Source organism: Bombina bombina, chromosome 1, assembly GCF_027579735.1.
Source record: "Bombina bombina isolate aBomBom1 chromosome 1, aBomBom1.pri, whole genome shotgun sequence".
NCBI classification, from domain to species: Eukaryota; Metazoa; Chordata; class Amphibia; order Anura; family Bombinatoridae; genus Bombina; species Bombina bombina.
In genome coordinates this window covers 1184049635-1184060022 of record NC_069499.1, presented here as the reverse complement: position 1 = coordinate 1184060022, position 10388 = coordinate 1184049635, and positions in this window count along the sequence as shown.

The following is a 10388-nucleotide window of genomic DNA, read 5'->3' as shown; positions in this document are numbered from 1 at the left end:
CAATCTATATGAAAGATCCATTTGGCTTCAGCCTGTAATATATTTTTGCAATAATCCCCACCTCTCAATTGTTTCTGTATCTTACAGATGCCCACGTATTTTAGACTTGTGTTGTTACTGCCATGTTTTTCTTTAAAATGTTTATACAATGGGACATCATCCCTTTCATATTTGATAGCTAGATGTCCCCTATTTCTATCTTTTACACTGCGTGTAGTCTGACCGATGTATTGGAGGCTACATCCATATTTGATCAGATAGATGACCCCTTTATCTTGACAGCGAATTATAATTTTTTATTTTGAAAGTCTCCTTATTGGTTTTGGATGAAAATGTGTCACTTTTAACTCCATGTTGGCATGCTTTACACCATCCACAGGGAAAAAAGACTTAATATTTTCCCCTTATTGTCTGTTTTGTAAAGCTTTGGTTTTGTTGTTTTTACACTTGGGGCCAATATAGACTTTATATTTTCAGTTTTTGATAGATGAATTGTGGGACATCTCTCAGCTTCTCACCCAAAAAGGTTATCGTATTTCAAAAGGTGCCAATTTCTTTTAATGATATTTTTGTTTTTATTATTTTTATTGAGATTTAAAGTATAACAATACAGATAAAGGATGCTTCAGGGGACATAGGAGAGTACAAACAAGAAAGAAAAAGAAAAAAAAAACAGTCAAAATAGCCATGATGAAAAAAGAATATGCAATCATAACTGTTACATCACAGATCAACTCCAATAAACAAGAGATAAACCTCGCAATTTCTAATTCCTACATCTCAGCAGCCTATTATCATACTACAATAATAAGAAAAATAAAAAAGGAGCAAAATCATTGATGTAATTAAAGTAACATTCCTAGAGAGAGTTATTTCAATGCCTGATAGGAAAAACTCTCTAGATTTTGAGGGAATAGCAAAGAAGAAAAGGATGTTACCTAATACCTCATTTACGTGATCTATAGAAAGGGGGGGGGTTTATTATAGGCCCTAGGAAAGGAGGGGAGAGGGAAGGAGAGGAACAGAGAGAGGAAAGGAGAGAAAGATAGAAAAAGAAAATGTTATTACCAAAGGTTGAGAAGAACTATCTCTGAATGTCTGAAAGGGTATATTAAGTAATTTATTTCCTCAGCTGGGAAAATTCTAATAAAAGTGGACCATTTTTTTTAAAAAAAAGAACTATTTCATGTTCAGCAGTTAGGTTGGTGTCTAGCTCCTCTATGATGCATTGTTTTTTTAAATAGTTTTTAATCTCTGGGAAACTTGGCATAGAGTTCTCTCGCCATTTGGAGAAAATTAAGTTTCTTGCTGCCAAAATTGTCGTACCAGTCCTTGGGATTAATTAATATATTAATTCCGAGATATTTGAATGAAGCGACATCTTAATCTTAAGAGCTAAGGACTCAATAGCAAGATCAGATAGAAGAGGTGAGAGTGGGCATCCCTGAAGGGTGCCTCTTTGAAGACTAATTAGTTTGGATTCCAATTGATTAACACTAAGTTTGTTGAAGATTTTTCACAAAGGCTATTGACAAAAAACTGAAAATTGTCTTTGAATCCAAAATGAGTAAGTGTTGCTAAGAGATGTTAATAGTGCACTGAGTCAAATGCTTTTTCAGCATCAATCGCAATGACTGCAGAGTCTACTTGATTATGTATACTATCTTTAAATAGATTATAAAAGTTAGCAATAACCAAGAATAGCTCTCTAATCTTTGATGATGAATTGCGTTTGAATAAGAAGCCTGCTTGGTTTTTGTGGATGAGGGTCCCTAATTCCTGTTGCAATCTTTTGTATATAATAGATGTGAGTAAGTAGTGCAATAGGGTGATAGGACTCCTTTTTCAGGGGATCTTTCCCTTGTTTTAAGATTAAAGTAGTAGTAGAGGCTGCAAAAGCCAGGGGAACAGGATTGTTATCAGTGTACAAATAATTAAAACAAGTGTTTAGATAAGGAGTGATGACCGGAGCCAAAATTTTATAAAATTCATTTGGTAATGCGTCTGGACCAGGTGCTTTGTCCAGACGCAAATCTTTGATAGATTGAAGAATCTCCTGATCAGAGATAGGGGCATTAATTCTGGCCAGTGCAGCAACATCCAGGGATGGATAACTAAGGTATTTCCAAAATTGTACTGAAGCATTCATATCAGAACTTCTAAGGGAGTATATATCCTTATAGTAATTGAAAAAGACCTCGATAATTTCTTTTGGGGTTTGGAGCAAAATATCATGTTCCTGAATTGACTCAATTGCAGAATTCCCCCGAATATTTTTACTAAGCTGGCTAACAATTTGCCTGCCTTGTTACCATGCCGATAAAATTTAGCTTTAGTTCTTAAGTCCGCCTGAGCGGCTGAATGTAATAGATAAGTATCTCTTTCTCTCATGGCTGATGTATATCTTTTCCAATTCACTAATGTAGGTTGACTGAGGTATCTGTTATAAGCGTTAGTAAGGGCTTTCAGAACTTCAATTTCTCTAGCAATGGCCTTCTTCTTAAATACAGGGAGTGCAGAATTATTAGGCAAGTTGTATTTTTGAGGATTAATTTTATTATTGAACAACAACCATGTTCTCAATGAACCCAAAAAACTCATTAATATCAAAGCTGAATATTTTTGGAAGTAGTTTTTAGTTTGTTTTTAGTTTTAGCTATTTTAGGGGGATATCTGTGTGTGCAGGTGACTATTACTGTGCATAATTATTAGGCAACTTAACAAAAAACAAATATATACCCATTTCAATTATTTATTTTTACCAGTGAAACCAATATAACATCTCAACATTCACAAATATACATTTCTGACATTCAAAAACAAAACAAAAACAAATCAGTGACCAATATAGCCACCTTTCTTTGCAAGGACACTCAAAAGCCTGCCATCCATGGATTCTGTCAGTGTTTTGATCTGTTCACCATCAACATTGCGTGCAGCAGCAACCACAGCCTCCCAGACACTGTTCAGAGAGGTGTACTGTTTTCCCTCCTTGTAAATCTCACATTTGATGATGGACCACAGGTTCTCAATGGGGTTCAGATCAGGTGAACAAGGAGGCCATGTCATTAGATTTTCTTCTTTTATACCCTTTCTTGCCAGCCACGCTGTGGAGTACTTGGACGCGTGTGATGGAGCATTGTCCTGCATGAAAATCATGTTTTTCTTGAAGGATGCAGACTTCTTCCTGTACCTCTGCTTGAAGAAGGTGTCTTCCAGAAACTGGCAGTAGGACTGGGAGTTGAGCTTGACTCCATCCTCAACCCGAAAAGGCCCCACAAGCTCATCTTTGATGATACCAGCCCAAACCAGTACTCCACCTCCACCTTGCTGGCGTCTGAGTCGGACTGGAGCTCTCTGCCCTTTACCAATCCAGCCACGGGCCCATCCATCTGGCCCATCAAGACTCACTCTCATTTCATCAGTCCATAAAACCTTAGAAAAATCAGTCTTGAGCTATTTCTTGGCCCAGTCTTGACGTTTCAGTTTGTGTGTCTTGTTCAGTGGTGGTCGTCTTTCAGCCTTTCTTACCTTGGCCATGTCTCTGAGTATTGCACACCTTGTGCTTTTGGGCACTCCAGTGATGTTGCAGCTCTGAAATATGTCCAAACTGGTGGCAAGTGGCATCTTGGCAGCTGCACGCTTGACTTTTCTCAGTTCATGGGCAGTTATTTTGCGCCTTGGTTTTTCCACATGCTTCTTGCGACCCTGTTGACTATTTTGAATGAAACGCTTGATTGTTCGATGATCATGCTTCAGAAGCTTTGCAATTTTAAGAGTGCTGCATCCCTCTGCAAGATATCTCACTATTTTTTACTTTTCTGAACCTGTCAAGTCCTTCTTTTGACCCATTTTGCCAAAGGAAAGGAAGTTGCCTAATAATTATGCACACCTGATATAGGGTGTTGATGTCATTAGACCACACCCCTTCTCATTACAGAGATGCACATCACCTAATATGCTTAATTGGTAGTAGGCTTTCGAGCCTATACAGCTTGGAGTAAGACAACATGCATAAAGAGGATGATGTGGTCAAAATACTCATTTGCCTAATAATTCTGCACTCCCTGTATAGTCATATAAGCAATGATGCCTCCCCTTAAGATTGCCTTCCCAGCCTCCCAAAATAAGCTTGGGTTCTTTACTGTGTCTAAGTTCATAAAAATAAATTTGGTCATTTTAGTTTAGCCAATTATTGAACTTGAATTTTTAATTAGGAATTTTCGGGGGGGGGGGGGGAAGCGGAGTGGACTATGTGTTTTTTTTAAATAGGGGAATATCTAAAATAATTGGAGCGTGGTCTTAAACAGTGATTTGCATAATTTGGCTTTAGCCCCCTTCGTAAACAAATTATCGTTAACTAGAAATAAATCAATTCTAGATAAGGAATTAGCATTTCTAGCTCTACAGGTGAAATCTCTTTGAGTTGGGTGTTGTATTCTCCAAATATCTTTGAGTGCCAAGTTTCTAAATAGAGTTTTAAACATCTTAGCTTCTGACTTGTCTCTTTTGGAAGTAAGGGAGCCCTGGGAGTGCCTAAGTCTGTCAAGGGGAACCTGAGGAGCCATGTTAAAATCACCTGCCATAATTATATCCCCTTCTCCCAATTGTAGAATTTGAGATTGTAGGGTCTCCCAGAAATGTATCTTAACGGTTTTGGGAGCATAAATGTTACATAATGTAAATATAGAATTTTCAATTTAAATTTTTAAGAGCAAGAACCTCCTTTCCGGGTCGTGGAGCACCAGGATTACTTCATAAGTTAACTTTTTACCTAATAAAATGGCCACCCCTCTTTTCCTACCTACACTGGGCTTAAAAAAAAACCTCCCCAACCCAGGAACATTTTAATTTCCGAGATTCTTTAGCATTAAGATGAGTTTCCTGGAGAAAGGAGATATCTGCGTTAAGTTTCTTTAAGTGTGTAATTTTATTGGAGATGATATGCCTCCAATGTTCCAGGAAGTTATTATCATATTTTTAGTCATAGCCATATTCCCTTAAAAAAAAAAAAGAAGAAAGGCAAAGAAAAAAAGAGGAGCACCCCTCCCTCCTCCCACCCCCCATCCCCCACAGTCCCAGGGCCCGTTAAAAAAAACATACAAAACAAGGAAAAAGGGACAAGAAAAAAAAGAACAATGCTTAACAAAATTCTTAACAAGGTCTTCAAAACTGATTATAGGATTGGGTGCTGCCTGCAGGTTTATGCCTCTCGCGTCCTACTACTTAATGCATTTTTCCTTGCAGAATTTTTCAGTCTCAGAAGGGGAGTCGAAAAAATGCACTTGGCCATTCAGTTCTACCCTAAGTTTAACAGGGTAGATAACTGTGGCCGATAGGCCTTCTTTAATCGGTCTATCGCAGATTGGGGAGAGCTCCTTTCTTTTCAGGGATGTTTCATAAGCGAAATCTTGAAATAATAGGACTTTAAAGCCATTTAAAAAGATAGGCGCATTCTTGCGAAATAGCTGCATAATCTTAACTTTATCCTGGAACTTAAGATATTTCACTATTATGGGTCTTAGTCTCGAATTAGTACCATCTAATGAATAAGGTCTCCCCAGTCTGTGCGCTCTCCCCACAGAAAGGGGTAAGAGTTCCTGGGGGAGGTTAAGTAATTGTGGAAGGGCCTCAGCGGTAAATTTTATTAAATCTGCATATTGTTTAGACTCTGGAACCCCAATAATTCTTACGTTATTTCTCCTTGAACGATTTTCTAAATCTTCAATCTTATTCTGGAGCTTTGTCAAGGAGAGAAAGTTTGTCTGTATCCTAGTATTCTGTGTGTCTGTTAATCCAGAGTTGGGAAAAAATAAGCGCTCCAAGCCCAAAAATATATAAAAAGTTCAATTTTTATTCCAAACCTTTTAAAAACATACAAAAATTGTATAAAAAGTGGTAAGCACAATTGTGCAAAAACAAGGTAGAGAACAGGTGCAAAAAACAGCAAACGTTTTGTGCTCCACGTGCTTGGTCACTGCTAATTGGTGCACCTGTTCTGTTCTCCTTTTATTGCCAAAATTCTTAAAGTAACATCACAGATTTTGTTAACTTGTATTTTGCCATTCTGTAAGGGAGCCTATGACAAGAAACCTTTTTTTTTCTTTCTTCAAAATACATAAAGTGATATTTTGGGAATAAACATGTTTGTTTGTACATAATGTTATATTACTATATCTTAAGAAAAATATCTCATGGACAGAATTAATAATTTCATTTTTGGAAAAAGTATGTATGCTGCACAAATGAACCTATGTCAGAAAACATGTCTATAATCTAGGCCTTTTCTCCTGTTTAGATGTAATTATTGCAAAAAATATAACATCCTGATTTTTATCAGCTTATACTATGTTGTTTAGTAAATGAGCCTATGACAAGAAACTTAATTTCTAAAATAACATGTTAAGGAGATACATAATAATTTGTGCATAATTTTAAGAGAAAATTACTTGAGGACAATATCTCAAGGGCAATATATATTAATTTTGAAAAACAAGATACATTTACTGCACAAATTTGTGCAGTAAATGTATCTTCTTTTTCAAAATTAATATATGCCAACGCATTTCGGCCCACCTATAGGGCCTTTATCAAGACATATATGGTTGGTGAGTTAGCCTTTTATATACTGATACTTGTATCCTATTGGCGCCAAAAACAGACCAAATTTGCGCCAAAATGCTGACCATAATATAATAAAATAAGAAATATATGACATATAAACTATATAAGATATATCTAAGATAATTTAAAATTTTAAAAGGTAAAGGAAGTAATCAATATGAAGGGCAACAGTGAAAGTATATATTGTAAATTAGAGATATATAGTATAAAAATAAGATATATTTAATAATGATAAGCTACAGGAAGTAAGATACTTAGAGCATCTAAAAGATGGTCCATTTATGTATCTTCTTTGAATGAAGTCTCTCTGTGGTTATTACATTGTTAATGGATGACTCTGTGTCATAATGATATGTATCTTTCATTTAGATATAGGGTCTCTAGTTAGAGTGAGATCCCTATATTGGGGGTGGAGTTGTGTATCAGATTATACAATTGAAGTGTCCATGTCTATGGATAAGGGTCACGTTAACACCCAATTGATAAGCAAAACGTGTGTATATCTGTTTGCACCCACAGAAGACCCTCGCCCTAACATTGTGTGCATAAATATATCAGGAACACAGTACTAGAATCAAAAATCCAAACTGCTAGACAGATGTCTGGGGGAAGGTATAGTAGGGAACTTAGATACTAATAAACAGGCAGGATATGATGTGTCTGATGTACACACAAAAATTCTAAGGTAAAAGTCACACCTAAGTGCGCTCTGTATTGGTTCCGAACAAGCTATAGAATCTATAGGAGAGATGTTTTCGATTTTAGACTTCGGACAATGACATAACCGTCATAACTTTCAGAGTTCTGGTGTATTAAAAAAGAAATTTCATGTATTATATATTGATGTATATCACAACACCTATATTATAATAAAGGTGATGTTCAAGTAAAGATATAGTCCTAAATGATAACTTCAGTCTGCGTTTATGTCCTTATTGTCCTGTCAGTATTTCCTAAAGGAGATTGGTAAATAGTCTGTACTATTCTTGGAGCAACCTGACTGTTGGTTTATTCTAGAGATGTAAGTTTAAGGATGTAAGCTACTCGGGTTAATCAACCGGTGATGTATGTTTTGGATCTATAATGTGGTATGGTGCCAATTTTTCAATATGTGAGAACCACTTAGGGCCTGATGGGATCTGCTTACTTAAGACTTAGTAGATGGGATAGATCCTCCTTATTATTCAGGCCCTTAGGGTAGAGACAATCCAATTCAAAGACCCATCTAGATTCTGATATAAGTAGTTTCTTATCATAATCACCTCCTCTCCAATTTGGTTTTACCAGCTGGATCCCATAATAGCTCAGGTCCTTAAAGTTACTCTTGTGATAGATGGTGAAATGTCTATACATGGCGGTGTCTGTGTTGCCATGTTCGAACTGTAGGATGTGTTCACAAATTCTATCTCTCAGGTATCTTGAAGTTTGGCCTACGTACTGTAGTCCACAGCTACATTGAACTATGCAGATGACACCTTTACTGTTGCATCTTATCAGGTCTTTTATTTCATATTCCATTCTTTAATTATGAGACTGGAATTTCTTGATCTTTAGGCCTCTTTTGCATGCCTTGCAGCTAATGCATGGGTAGAAACCTTTAACTTTCTTACCAAAAACATCTTTTACATATGTTGTTTGTGGCCGTGGGATGCTAGGAGATAGTATACTCTTCAAATTGTCTGATTTTCTATAGATGAATTTTGGTTTATTCGCAAGCATCTCTCCTATAGTGTCGTCATTCTTTAATAGAGGCCAATTTTTCTCAATTATTTTCTCTATAAGACGTATGTTCTCGCTGTATTGTGTTATGAACGCGACGTCTATCGAGTTGTTGTCATTGATGAATTTGGTTTTTTTATCTTTATATTTGAGAAGTTCCTTTCGGTCTCTTCTTCTGACCTCCTCTATGTCTCTATTGAGTGCAGCTTCCTCGTATCCTCTATCTAAGAAACGTGTTTTTAGAATATCAGCCTGTTTTTCCCATTGTTCAGAGTCTGAGCAGTTTTTCTTGAGCCTGAGTAGTTGACCCTTCGGAATATTTTGTTTCCACTTGGTATGGTGACAGCTGTCAATATGAATGTAATTATTGCAGTCCACGGGTTTAAAGTATGTTGAAGTTGTTAATTTGCCATCCTCTACTGTTATTTTCAGATCCAAAAATGTAATTTCTGAACTGCTGATTTCATATGTAAATTTCAGGTTATGAGTGTTGTTATTCATAACACGGATAGTGTGTTCTAAATCCTCTATTGAACCCTTCCATATCATTAGGATGTCGTCTATATAGCGATGGTAGGAGACCAGGTCCGCGCCTGCTGGGCATGAGTCCCAAAAGATGAGTTCCCATTTTCCCATATACAAATTGGCGTAGCTATGTGCGAACCTGGTCCCCATAGCTGTACCGCATAACTGCCTATAAAATTTTCCATCATGGTTGAAATAGTTATGTGTCAGAATATAAGTTATCCCATCTAGAATAAACTTTTTTGGGCTTCCGGTAGAGTTGTATCTTTGTTCAGAAAGTAGTTGACCGCCTCTACACCTCCCTCATGTGGTATGCTTGTGTAGAGGGAAGCAACATCACATGTGACAAGTAGATATCCCTCTTTCCATTCTATATTGTCCAAGATGTTCAGTACCTGGGTTGAGTCACGTATGTAGGAAGGTAAAGTTACAACATATTTCTGGAGGTTCTTGTCTAAGTATTCGGATAAGTTACTTGATAGAAACCCGATACCGGAGATAATCGGTCTTCCTGGAGGTTGATGAAGTGACTTGTGGATCTTGGGGAGGTAGTAGAAGAATGGAGTGATAGGATGCTTAATTCCTATATATCGGAATTCCTTGTTGTTAAGTATTTCCTTGTCACTAGCCTCACCCAAGATCCGATCAAGTTCTTTCTTGAAGTCCACCACAGGGTTCTTTCTTAAGACTTAATATGTCTCTTTGTCGGATAGAATTCTATTGCATTCAGTGTCGTAATCCTCTTTATTCAGGATTACGATGCCTCCTCCCTTATCCGCAGGTTTTATGACCAAACCCTTATTGTTCTCTAGGGTATTAATGGTTTGAATTTGGCGTCTCGATAAATTCTGTTTGTGTTTATTTAACTTGGTTTGATTGATACTTTTTAATTCACTGCAAACGATGGTCTCAAATGACTCTATTGCAGTCCCCTTGCTCATTGTCAGGTAAAACGTAGATTTTGGCTTAAGGTCTGTATGTTGGTACGAATCCGTACTTGATTCTGTGTTGTTCCTTATCTCAGAAACTCTCTGTTCTTGTTCCAGAGGTGATCTCATAAAGTGTCGCTTCAGCGTTAGCTTTCTCACAAACTCTTTTATGTTGATGAATGTCTCGAATTTGTTGAGGCTTTTAGAGGGGGCGAAGGATAGCCCATAATTCAAGATAGAGTTCTCATTTTCTGACAGAGTGGTTGTACTTAGATTATAGATCCCCTTAGTCGTGATGTTGACATCTGTCGGCTTGGGGTGTTCTTGTCTCTTCCCTCATTCACTCTTTTTCAACCTCTCTTCCCTCTGTGATTTTTCTTTTTTCGGTTGGGGTCTGAGACTCGTCTGTGTTTGACATCTTCCTTTTCGTGGATGTCCTTTCTAGTTCCTTGATGGTTTTTTGATGTGATTCTAAAAATGGTCTTTAGATGTGGAGGCGATTGGAGTCTCACTTGGGTTCTTGAAACCTACTCTGTTCGTGGGAGTCATATTTCCCTGTGTGTAGTCTGGACGGGGAGTTGTCCAGTCAGA